Below are 13,851 nucleotides of genomic sequence, written 5' to 3' on the forward strand. Positions count from 1 at the left end.
GTAGCACGAAAATCCCCGGAGCTAGGCAAGTAAAAAGGACTTTGCCGTGCACCAGAGCATTAATGTTCGTTTCATTCGTCACACCGTTTCTTCGGCTGAGATCCCAGCCTGATTAGTCCTCCACAAGGTCATGTGGAAAACACAATAAAATGCTTTATTTTATGCTGCTTCTCTGTCCTTATTGGTTGTCCTCACTTTTAGCCTATCTACCGCCGGTGATTTTCATGCTACAGTTGCCGTTCGAACGCTATTTAGGGTTTTTCACAATGGAGATCACATTCCAATACAAAAAACTTGGTGTTGCCATTTGATATTTTCGAAATTTTCTCACTGTAACCGTAACTGTTAGAGTGACACTGTTGTTTTCCATATCATTCTTGAGCGCATACCTCAAAATACCTTATGCCAAAATTTCATTTAGTTTCTGCGAATGGTATGATAGTTAGGGGCCCATATGTCGGGATAGTTTTTTTATAATCACCCCGTATATATTTCCTTCTTTTAGCGTGTTTTCTATTTTTCGATAATTTTTCTCATGATGTGTTTTTTATCGCTGATTTTATTTTTACGTGTTTCAATTTTTAGTTATGAGTCAGTCTTTTTTTTTTTCCATCTTTTTGTTTGTTTGCGGATGTGATTGCTGATTATTATTTCTAAGATGTCTTTTATTATTGCCGTTTAGCAGTATTATGCCGAATGTTTTTCATTTTTTTTACGTCTATTTTTTTCTCCTTGGAAGTTTTTTGTCCATTTGCTTATATATATATGTGCATATTATATGCATGAGTATTCCACATGCGAGGGCGCATGCTACAGATCAGAATGGCCGATGTAGGAAGGAAGACGTCCATCTCTCTCGGTAAGATAAGAGCGCCCTCTGACGATGTGTACGGAGCCGAGAGACGCAGACGTCGACGTGTACGTGGGTGAGACCAGACGTGGCCTCTCGCACTGACGCTTTTGTTGTATTATTTTGTTTCTTATTTAATCAAGGGGGGGGGGGGAGATATGCCTCTCTAGGGTCGACGGTAAGCTAGTAACATGTGGCAATGGCAGTAATCACCCTGAATGTGATGTTTTATGATGTCACTAGATAGAATTCATTATCAAATAAGAACCAAACACTTTTTAGACGGACAGCCACCCGCTTGCTGCGTGGTTAACAAGATTAGCATTCCCAGATTCTGATCCCAATAAGACAGGATTTTTCAACCAATGTGTCATGAGATGCTTGTAGGTGTGCTACGAAAAATTTCTAGAAAAATGTTACTTTTTCTAAAGAGATTGAATTCTAAAAAGATAAAATTTTCGATTCCGGTGGCTATCAGACCAATCCGAATGGGGAACCGCTTCATTCATTTACATAACGTGTCGCCAGGTAAACAGATTCCTCGCGTGTCGAGAACTAGTATTTGAACTAGATTGCGAATGACAAATGATACTGATTTATTGATTAACGTAAATTGATATTTGTAAATTTTCTTTTGAAACTTGGTACAAATTTGATGCATTGGTATTTGAAAATATGGAAATAATCGTTCTCCATCAGTTAGTAATAAGGAGAAAAGAGATGACGATGTTTATCACGCAAGTTCTGTTGGCTCAGGAGAACTTAATCAAAATAGTATAATATAATTATAAATACTTGTATAATAATTATACTATATTTGGTGTTTCCATGGGTGGTAAAAACCCATCAAATATAAATACCACACCAACCCTACATTTGACATATATCCATTTTGTGATCTCAGAAGGGATTTTCAATCCTCCAAATCCATCCGACAGATTGATCATTAACTATAAATAATATTAACTAATGAATGAAAAATTAATTGTATTACCTTTTCATTATTATTTATTTGACTGAATCGGTTTCCGAGGCGAGTTTACTGGATCTAGAGTAGATGAGAGAAATAATATAAATTTGAGCTCTCTATCTCTCCCTCCTTCGTTTTTTATGGCAGGGGTGGCCAACCACTGTCCCGCGGGCCGTATGCGGCCTCGGCAAGGTAAATATAAATTATTCAATTAAGATAAATAATTCACAATATGTTTAATCAAATTCGTGATCATTATTTGAGCTATTCCCGTTCCAACAACGAGAAACTACTTACATTCATTATTATAAGTGACATACATACTGCTTTTCAAACACACAAATTGCTCATAAATTTTGGTACATGGGCAGTTTTTCATATATTTACTGCCATCTCGTTTGACAAATTTGCCTATTCATGTGTGAAAATAACAATTGACGAAATTATTTGAACAAATTTTTCATTTGTGACATTCAAACGATAAATATATTTTATGGAATAATTTGGCAAAAGAAACTAATTTTTGGTACATTACATCTGACTGAGAACGCAACCAGATAAACAATAAATATATTTATGAAGAATGAAAGAAGTCAATGTAAAATATTTATCGACTATATTGACTGTGTTTTGCCCTGTTGCTTACGGCGTGTTCAAATGTGCGAGTTTTCCGAGTTTCTCTGATTTAACAGGTGCGGCTTATACACCGCCACGCTGCAGCCGATGGTTATGTAGGCCCTTTGAGCACAAAGATGTTGCCTAACTCTGCTTTATGGTAACCCTTTCTTCCAGACATTTTATTGGCACTTTATTCACTTTACGTCAGCATTTTTCCTCCGTTAAACCGAAAGATACCCAAGCAACACATCGCCATATGCGATATCGGCTCATTGTTTTCAAGGACTGGATACCTCTGGCAATTTATTCATATAAAAGCATGCAAAACAAAATCTACATTTCAATCATAACAACTATAAAATCATAATCTAATCATTTGCTAGATCACAATCTACGTATACAATCGGAAATCAAGCATATAATCCTATATTCCATATTAAATCTTAATTCGAATATAAAATCCTAACTCGCATATTGAAATCAATAATAAAAAAATCAGATGAAGTTCATAATCGATTTCATCCTTAATTTAAATCGTTCGACTTCCACGGCATTATACTGTTCTTGTGTTTACTTTTCCCCCGCTTTTTTCGCACCCACCGGTTTGACGAGTAAGAAAATATATATGAGTATAAAGTACAACAGCCGAAAACCGGCTACGTGCACCCTCCCGCAACATCTTCTATAGCAGAAAGCCCCTGCGCGTAGCTTTGACCATTTCATCATTCCATCTGTAGCCATTGAATAAAGCAGGCTGACGTACGCTAAATCTTTAGGGGCACGGTAGCCCAGGTCGATAAGATACTCGCTTAAAGTGCCAAAGGATGTGCAGAGGTGTCGCGAGTTCGATACCCGGTTCGTCCTTGTCAGAAAACTTTCCTGACACAGGGGTACAACAGAAACGGTGACATGACCACAGAAAAAATTGCTACCGCCAAAGTAGTCCCCCATCGAGGGGTTAGCGCATCAACCCCTGGACGAGTATAAAAAACAAGTCTGCCGTTCGGAATCGGCAATAAATTGTAGGTCTCGGTCTAATTAGCCCTCGTGTGCAGAAAATGACCGTCGCGCGACAAAAACGATCAAACGAGCTAAATCTTCACCATTTTTGCAGTATATTCAATAACTATAGGTGAAACGGACGAACGAGCTTCGCGCGGAGGCTTTCTGATATAGAATGTGTCTCCCGGTGCGAGTAAACCACTCCCATTTTCGGAATCGGAAACACGCACGCATTATGTTCACACACTAAGCCGTGGTTTTGGCGCGGAAAATCTTCGTAACCCACGATCGTAGTTTAAACTCTGCCGCTGAATACCGCCCTAAGGATTATGAAAGGTGTCTCAGAAAAAAGAAATTCTGGCGAAACTGTCTTGATATGGTTATATTTCCAAAATATAGCTCTGTCATTTCATATAAATCAGTAATATTTAAAACCATACAGTCCATCTAAACAATGCTGCTCATCGAAGAAAACATCCTCATCCTTGCTGGCATAAAAAGATATATTCTGTTTGGGCAATTCACATCGTTTTCTCTAAGCTGTTTCGTAAGGGGAGGTTGTACTTTGGAAGGAGGATTTGCATACCAAACACATCATTTCTTTTTTATCACATTAGGCACAGTTCGACGTGTGCAAGGCAAGTTCTATTACTTTTGAATCGAACAGAGAATTTTTTTCACGTAAAATATGTGAATAATACTCTTTTTCTGACTAATGGTAATAGAAAGACTCTGTCTTGAGCAAGCTTTCAGTCCATAATTCTCGGGTCATTTATGAAACTAACCTACAGTCTTCAATCTATTATAATTCTTCTCGCCATTTCATTACCAGACATCGCGTTTTCTCCCAGAGCAAGCTTTTCACCCTATGAATGCCCAATAAATACGTTGTCTTTGGCATCTGCATCACGTTGCATGACTAATCAAAATAGTCTAGTCTAGACCAGGGGTGGCCAGCTTGTCTTTGTTCGAGGGCCGACGTAATGGTCTGACGCAATGTCGAGGGCCGCACCAGGGACAAAACATATAAGCCGCATGCACACAAGGGCATACACATTTCAACGGCATTGAACTAATTAACTAATAGGAGAGTTGATCAACTTTGCCCAAGAATATTAAGAAGACACCAACGAATAAGCCAAATACACGAAAATAAAGTCCTAATGCATTTCAACACCAATGGGTGCCGTCTACAGAGGAAAATTTAATCACTAGTCACGCTGACCGAGTTTCCCACTTGGGTTGAATACCAAATCTTAACGCTCGGTTGTTCCGCGGAAGAAGTACGTCTGCTCACTTCAAACGTCGTGGTCATTCTTACCACCACTTTTTATTTTCGTGTATTTGCCTTATTCGTTGTTGTATTCTTAATATAATTAACTAATCTCTTCATTCAACTGAATACTAATTATAAATTATTATTAATGAATTACTGTTAAGAAAACGTTTCATCTTTTCTTTCAGCAAATTATGAATGTTAATGCTCTAACCAGAATGGAGAATGTGATTTCATAAAACGCGCCTAAAGTTTAATCGAACTAAAAAATAATTTAGTATTTTGAATTCCATGCAATGCTTTTCCAGTTTGCTTTTTTTTCCCTGCTAGACAAATACTTGACTGAATATTTTTACTAATAGACGACAAGCATTAGTTTTGAATTTTTATGATAAACTGAAAAGGAAAATTTTTCGGGGGAAATTTTGCTCCTTGAGCTTACCATCACTGTCCACCGATGACTGCGTAAGAAAATCTGCTACTGCCATAACTCCCACCGTAGGTTTTTGAAATGGATCCTGTCACCTGTGTGTTTAAGGACGTTTTGTGTGTTAAAAACACAAATTGTTTTTGTGAAATCAGAATTTTCTTTACATATTAATCACAATTTCGTCAATCAAAACTGATATAAAGAATATAATAGTTTTTCATCTTGTCTCGCAGGCCACACAAAATCACCTCGAGGGCCAGCTATTGGCCACCCCTGGTTTAGACTGTTACACCTACATGACAAAAATGAAAATTTCTTTGTTCCACATCAGAGAACGCGTGTCATTATACTTTTTTCCTAAAGCTTTCCCCTTCACTGTAATTTCAACAATTCTTTTCTAGACCAGTGCATCAACATTATTTTCACCAGAAAAATGTTTGGTTCCGCATGTAATTATATCGCTCTAAAATTTTCATATATTTCCATTCACGAGTTTTTACGTGCGAGGCATAATTTTCCGGTTATCCTCACACTTTTTTCCAACATCTTAAATGCCACAACAATGGATCACTGTTTCGATTGATAAATATTTCATTGTATTATAATTGTCAAAACGAATCATTATTAAATAGAATGTAGTTTTTCCTTTGAGGCAACATCAACAATATAAATCATTGTTGAATAGAAGCTTTCACTGCCTATAAATACGACTGCATGGACGAAATAAATCAGATGCATGGAAAATATTTACCACTTCCATACCACGCATTACTGAAGAATCTCTGACAGTCCCCAGGTATCAGTTGGTAGCAAGGCAAGCTATACAACTGTGGCGAGGTCTATTTAGATGAAAATAGATTGGTTGTGTTACTGTATTGAGTTTTCGTTGCATGGGTTGCTATTTTTCCCCTTGCTAAAGGCGATGTGGAAGGACCAGCGGCAAAAGCTATTTTGGCTCCTGGTGAATACCGAAGGAGCCAAAACAGACACTTCTCCATAGATCCCGAGATTTCCTATTAACTATACGAAGGAAAGATCGTGCAGTTGATAGCATGAGTCTTAGAGAGGCATCGCAGTACAGTGTTACTGGCCATCTAAACCGGCTATACAACAAAGCAAGGGTACATACGTTTCCTTGCCGGTTGTGATGAATTGTGAAGAAATCCACTGGTCAGGTTTTTATTGATGCATCGAAGAGCTGGAACTAGATTTCCGGGTGGGAGTCCCTTTCCGCCGGGAAAACTCGGTTCGTGCTTTTCGAACGTAGTTCGAACGGGATTTTTTTTTTTATGATTTCCCGTTCCCGAGATCCAAAGAAAAATATTTGGAAAATCATTGTTGCGACAAAGTAATTGAAAAAGAAATATGGAAAAGGCAAAAAAAAAAAAGGTTCTTGAGGTAGCCTTTGAGTATCAAATCCTTTTTGATTTTGGTGCGTATGATTTTGGTATCGATTTGTTAGTATGAGATCTATGTATGTGCAATTGGTTGTGTTATAATATAATAATGTGACACCAACACGACCCCGCTTCTTCCCAGGGGCAATGGCTAAAATTGGCTAAAAGCCGATAGAGTCTGGGCTGTGTTCGGTTTGAAATAAAGAAAGTATCAAATCCTGAACTGTACTAGCCGACTTGATGCTTACAAATCTTAATATGTTCAATAATTCTTATAAGCGCTTGATACAAAATAAAGCAGATTTTTCCTCTATCATGGGGCAATTTTTATGATCCCGTTTGGAAATTTTTCGGTCGGGATCACAGTGAGCATTTTATAGTGCCGAAAAAAAGAAAATACAACCATAACTATGAATTATGTAGCCTTTTATATACAACACCCTGTTTTTAAACAATCGTAGACAGATATAAATCAGTACGGATTGATAATATTCAATGTGGATTCCGAATACTCGGGAACGATCGAAGAGTATGATTCGGGTACGTTTAATCAGTTTTACACTCTGGGGTCATCACGATCGGCTTTTGAAATGGCGGAAAAGAACATTCTGTTATGCACTTCAAGTAGAAAGAGTTTTTAGGCAGGTCTCAAAGATAGTTCATAGCATTTTCGCGTTGGGACTCAAAATCCACAAAACTTGCCGAAAGGGGCAATTTCCCCAGCTCCACTCGAATTACGACCCTGCCCTACTGCGTCTCAACAGCATCATTGCCCAGGGCAAAATGAAAAAGAGGACTTGGTCACTATCTCTTTTATACTATACATATTCATTGTCATAAACCATTGTGCCATGTATTATCGTGGAAGCCCTTATTCAACCGAGATCCTCGCACCTCCCCACAAGGGGATGGGGGCTGACAGAGATCCATCCCGGGGCCCGAGATGATTCTCAGCAGTTTTCGTTTCTTTAACACTATGAATTCATAATAGAAGAGCCCGTGAACAGTCTGACATGGGGCCCCCACCAAAGATTTCAGCCTAAGAGTCATACTGCAGGGTAAGATGTGGAGGCCAATGGTCCCCGTACTGTGCCAAGTCTGGAGTTTCAGACACCACCTTTGATGACACTGTAACTTCCATTCAATGCAGTCTGAAGATTCTGACCGTCTTTCCGGACGCCTTTTCCTTCTGGCGTTTCGGGCGTACTCTTTTCCGGCGTTTCAGATTCCAAAGCCAGACAAGGTCTCTCTTCTTGAAGTCGTGACCTTTGCACCGTAGCAAACTCTCATCTTCTTGGAGATGATGTCGATCCTGTCTCTGGTAATTCGATGCACAACCTCAAGGTGTTCCTGGAATTCCTCGACGTATTCTTCCATACGAAGAGGAGCATCTGGCGGTCGCCCAAACAGCAGGTCACTCGACAGCCAAAGACCCCGTCCAATGAACATCTGCGTTGCTGAGAATCCAGTGCTCTCAATGACGGCACTCGTACAGGAGATCAAGAGTAGCAGTAACTTTGAGTCCCAATCATGTTGGTACTTCGACCGACAGCGAGAGGTGATTCAGAATGGTTCTGTTCAATCTCTCTACCATCCCATCGGATTCCGGATGAAGCAGAGTACATCGCGTTCTTTCCATTCGCAGAAATTTGCCCATCCCGAGAAAATAATACTGACGTAAAGTTTCTTCCCTGATTGGCATAGAGCAGCATGGGGGACTCCGTATCGAGACACCCAGTTCTGCACCAACACTTGTGTCAGCGTCTCGACCTCCTAATCAGAAACAAGAAATGCTTCCTTGACTTGCTAAAACAGTCCATCACCCCAAGTGCGTGCTTGTTACCATCGTGGGTTCCAGGTAACGGTCCTAGGATGTCCAGGGTGATTCTCTCGAACGGTGCACCAACGTTATAGCGTTGAAGTCGGACGTGAGTCCGCTTCGGAGGTCCTTTTCTGGCGGCACAGGTGTCACAGTACTCACACCATTTCTCCACATCGGTCCCGAACTTGTCCCATTAGAATCGCACATTAATCCTCCGTAGCATTCTATTGATGCCGAAATGTCCATCAGTCGCGCTTCCGTGCGACCCTTTCAAAACTTCTTCCACAGGACCTTCGGGTATTATGAGTTGCTGAGTTGCCATCTGAAAGTCTCCCCAGCCTCTGACTCCCAAAAGCGGTACAGCATGCCGTTCCTCATCTCCAAAGAGTCCCAAAGGGCCCAATATCTCTTCGTGGTCGGACTGGAAGAAACGACTTGCCACGCTGGTCTTTTCACAGTGGATTCCTTCTAGTATACGATCACTCTTATGTTGGGTACTTCCAATTGCGTCTTTTGGGTGTTCTCGTCGCTCCAAGAATCGTCACTCAAGCCCTGGGATGTTAGCTGTCTCACTGTAGGGTCTGTAGTTCCGTATTTCCCTTTTTCCTTGAGACAACGACGGCAGTTCTGAGGGCATGGTCTCCTCGACGAAGAGCCGGCCTCTCTCCGCGATGCTCCCTTCATGCTCCCCGCGCGTCCTTACGATGCTGGATGCTTCTCTTACGGCCCTCTGGCCTTTTCAAGAGAACTGCTCCGATCCCGCCATTGTCCACGCCCGCGTCGGGGGTTCCTGCTTCCCGAACGGCCATCATTTTTACCGGAAGGATTTCGTCGTGACAACTTCTAAGTAGGATGGTGTGTTGTTCTTTCATTGTGCGCAACCTGTCACTCCGAATGTCCGAAGAGGGTTCATGCTTGTTCACGTCGTCGATGACCGCGACGATGTCTTGCCTCACACCGTCGACGGCCGTAACGATGGCGTTAACGTCCTCCATAACGGCGTTGATCGCTTCGCTCACTTAGTGAGTAATGGTATATATATATATTTATACCATTTTTAGTGTATTTTCAAAAGTCAGGGTGTTGCAGCGGCCCCCCCCCCCCATGTAATTGACGGCCCTAGCATGAAAAACATGAAAAATGATAGCATTTGTCAGCCCCTCCCTTGTGAGCCATTTTGAGCTCTCCCTGTAAATTTTGTGCTGAGCACCCCAACCCATATATTCATGTGTATATATACACAATACCACACACCATTCCTCCTACGTACGGGACGAATAGAGATTTTCAGCCCCTCAATATTTTTTTCATGTCGTGTCGGCACCTCTGTTGCACAGCTTCAGCTGGATCCCTACCAAAAATTCCGGCCGAGGGACTCAGTTTCAGGATGGGGGGGGGGGGGCTTGCCTACTTGGTGATGATGTAAAAATATTTATTAGCCTATAAACTAAATGATCATGGGCGAGTTCGTAGCGAGCATTCTCGGGGGCCTCCGTTAAAAGGTTGCAAAATAAGTATACATATTTTTTGTTAGGCCCCATTTGCCCCAGCCTATTTACAGACCCGATTATGCACCTTTTTGCATCCTAAGCCTCACCCATGGGCAGAGGTGTTTATGTGATTCTCTGCAGTAAATTTTTGTATATGACTGTATATTTTATATAAATTATATTTTTATGTAAAAATTGAACAATTATTGAATTTTGTCATGACAGAGAATTCAATCATTGTGCCCCCCCCCTTTCCCCGAATGCAAGGGAACATGCCTAAAATAGTTTAAAGTATGTACATAATAGATCAAATATGAACATGGACATTTATTATTTGAAATCTGTATGCTATATAATTTGAAATTTTACATGCTATGAGTTAAACTGAAATTGATTTAAATCAGTGATTTTTTTTTTAAATCAGTTGATTTAAATCACTACAACCCTGGTCATTTTGTCACACACACTCATCTGATTTCTTGCTCTCTCCAGGTCACTCCCATACTCACACACCCTCTAAATCCCTTTTTATGTTACTCCTATGCTTGCACACTATTACTGTCACTCATGGTCTTGCACGCTCTTTTTGCTGCGGAGTCACTTAGTTCGATGATCACTTGGTAGAAGTGGATTTATGGTTTAGCCATCCTTCTCCCAGTCGACTACTTGACCAGTCATTCCTTAAATTTTCAGCCCCTTTGAAATTTTCGCCCTGAGTTGTAGCCTGCTTAGCCTCTTTGTGAATACGCCACTGGGCGTACCTTACCAAAGATCCCTGTCTAGGGGCCATTTTTAGGATGTAAAGAGGGGGTACGCCTACTTGGTGATGGTGAAAATATTATCCCATTAATTATATATAGATCATAGCCTCTGATATACTAAGCTGGACACATACTCTCTAGGGGCAGGATTTTTTATGAGATTCTGTGAGTATATTTTTAATGTAAGTGAAAGTGATTACATACTTTGTCAGCTCCCCTTCCCACTCTACATGCAAGGGGCTATGATTCAAATTGTTCAAAGTATGTACATGAAATATTAATAAGCAAATGTATAATTTGAAATTTTTATACCACATGTATCTATTCGAAGTTTTTCTAGGAGATAAACATGATACAGTGAAATTTCGATACAATGAAAACATGTATATATATAATTTATATACACTGCTGGCCACCCAAATTGCAACACCAAGAAAGACAAGAGATATCGCAACAATATTTATTTTGTAGATAACATGTTGACCAAGCATCAAATGATTAAATTTATAGACTTCTGTGAAGTGTGGTTCCTGCCAAAATCAGTAGCCAGAGTAGCCGCCATTGTTGGAGATCACCGCTGCCACACGCCTCGGCATTGATTCAAAGAGACTTTGGATGTGTTCTTGGGGTACAGCAGACCAAGCAGCTTCCACGCGTTGCCAAAGTTGATCTGGTGTGGCAGCTGTGGATGTAATCTGGGTCAATCGTTGAGCAACCATGGACCACATGTTTTCTATCGGCGAAAGATCCGGAGAGCGAGCTGGCCAGGGAAGCAATTCAATCTGGCGATTGACGAAGAACCTTTGGACAATGCGTGTCACGTGTGGCGCGCATTATCCTGTTGAAATATGGCTGTGGGCAATCCCTGAAGGTAAGGAAGGACAACTGGCTCCAACACCTCGGAGATGTAGCGCTGGCTTTTTAAAGTACCGGCAATGCGTACTAGAGGAGTGCGAGAGTGATATCCAATACCTCCCCATACCAAATACCCGGTGCAGGACCAGTGTGGCGGTGCATAACGCAGCTGTTCAGCATCCTCTCTCCACGGTGTCTCCAGACTCGAATCCGACCATCGTGGTGTTGCAGACAGAAGCGTGACTCGTCAGTAAAGACAATTTCATTCCATTGTGCCGTCCACATCCTTCTTTCATCGCACCGTTGGCGGCGGAGACGTCTGTGGTTCTGCGTCAAGGGTAGACGAAGCAATGGACGTCTTGTGGACAGACCACTCTGCTGTAAACGGCGTCGAATGGTACGCGCAGACACTGGATGATGCGGTACAGACTGAATGTGCTGTGCTATGGTTCGTGATGTGGCTGAGCGATCCGTCACTGCCATACGCCTGTCATCACGTGAAGTGGTGCACTGAGGTGGATGCGATCGAGCACGTCGGTCCGTCGTACCCACAGAGTAATAATACTACTTTATATCTTAAGTCTATGGTCGTACCCTCCTGCATCCAACGATCACATATCCGCATTACAGTTGTTTGGTTTCGTCCAACACGACTACCGATTTCCCTGAAAGATAATCCACAATCTCGGTAGGCCACTATCCTTCCTCTGTCGAACTCGGATACTTGATCAAAAGATGATCGTTTTTTTGGAAAAACCACGAGGAAAACACAATTGCCGTACTTGAAATCGTCGAAATCTCCTAGCCTTAAATAGCGCTTTGAAGTGGCACCACAGGCGCGCGTGATGTGCGTCTGCGCTGAAATTCTAATCATTTGCATATCTCACCTCCGCTAATGCATATTGTAAATTTCATATTATTTGCATGCTTCCTTCAGGGTGTTGCATTTACGGTGGCTAGCAGTGTATATATATATATATATATATATAATTGCCTATATAATGATACTACTCTGCTGTCGTCTCTCAGTATTCCATTAATAAATCGTGTGCAACGGTAAGTATTTTTCTCTTTCTTTGAATACCATTAAATTGGAATTTTATCTTTTATGATATTTTATTATTTTAAATAAAAGTTTTAATTCTAAATAAATTGACACAATTAGAAATGTAATTGATAACCTTTCCTTATAATCAGTTATAAACTTGTAAGAAGTTGTGCCTTGGATTACACTAATCATAATCATCTATAATCATGCGATAAGCGATTGTTATACTTGATTAGAATCAGAAAAAAAGGAATCACATGTGCTCTAATCTGTTGGAAACTGATGTTCAACTACCACGGGTGCAAATGTGATTAAAATGGTAAACGCGTCTAAAGTTTAATCGAATTAAAAAATAATTTGGTATTTTGAATTTCATGCAATGCTTTTCTAGTTTGCTTTTTTTCCCCTGCTAGATAAATACTTGACTGAGTATTTTTACTAATAGACGACAAGCATTAGTTTTGAATATTTATGATAAACTGAAAAGGAAAATTTTGCTCCTTGAGCTTACCATCACTGTCCACCGATAATTGCGTAAGAAAATCTGCTACTGCCATAACTCCCACCGTAGGTTTTTGAAATGGATCCTGTCACCTGTGTGTTTAAGGACGTTTTGTGTGTTAAAAACACAAATTGTTTTTGTGAAATCAGAATTTTTTTTACACATTACTCACAATTTCTTCAATCAAAACTAATATAAAGAATATAATAGTTTTTCATCTTGTCTCGCAGGCCACACAAAATCAGCTCGAGGGCCAGCTATTGGCCACCCCTGGTTTAGACTGTTACTCCTACATGACAAAGATACAAATTTCTTTGTTCGACATCAGAGAACGCGTGTCATTATACTTTTTCCCAAAAGCTTTCACCTTCAATGTCATTTCAACAATTTTTTTTCTAGACCAGTGCAGCTCATCAACATTATTTTCACCAGAAAAATGTTTTGTTCCGCATGTAATTATATCGCTCTAAAATTTTCATATATTTACATTCGCGAGTTTTTACGTTCGAGGTATGATTTTGCGGTTACTCTCAAACTTTCATTCCACCATCTTAAATGATACAACAATGGAACACTTTTTTGATTGATAAAAATTTCATTGTATTATAATAGTCAAAACCAGTCATTATAGAATGAAGTTTTTCTTTTGTTTGAGACAACATCAACAATATAAAACATTGTTGAGTAGAAGCTTTCACTGCATATAAATACGACTGCATGGACGAAATAAATCAGATGCATGAAAAATATTTACCACTTCAATACCCTTTACTGGAGAATCTTGGGCAGTCCTCAGGTATCAGTTGGTAGCAAGGCAAGCTATACAACTG

The sequence above is a fragment of the Pholcus phalangioides genome, unplaced genomic scaffold, assembly GCF_987345545.1.
Source record: "Pholcus phalangioides strain wild (caught in Gottingen) unplaced genomic scaffold, Ppha-v1.0 ptg000024l_1, whole genome shotgun sequence".
NCBI lineage: Eukaryota > Metazoa > Arthropoda > Arachnida > Araneae > Pholcidae > Pholcus > Pholcus phalangioides.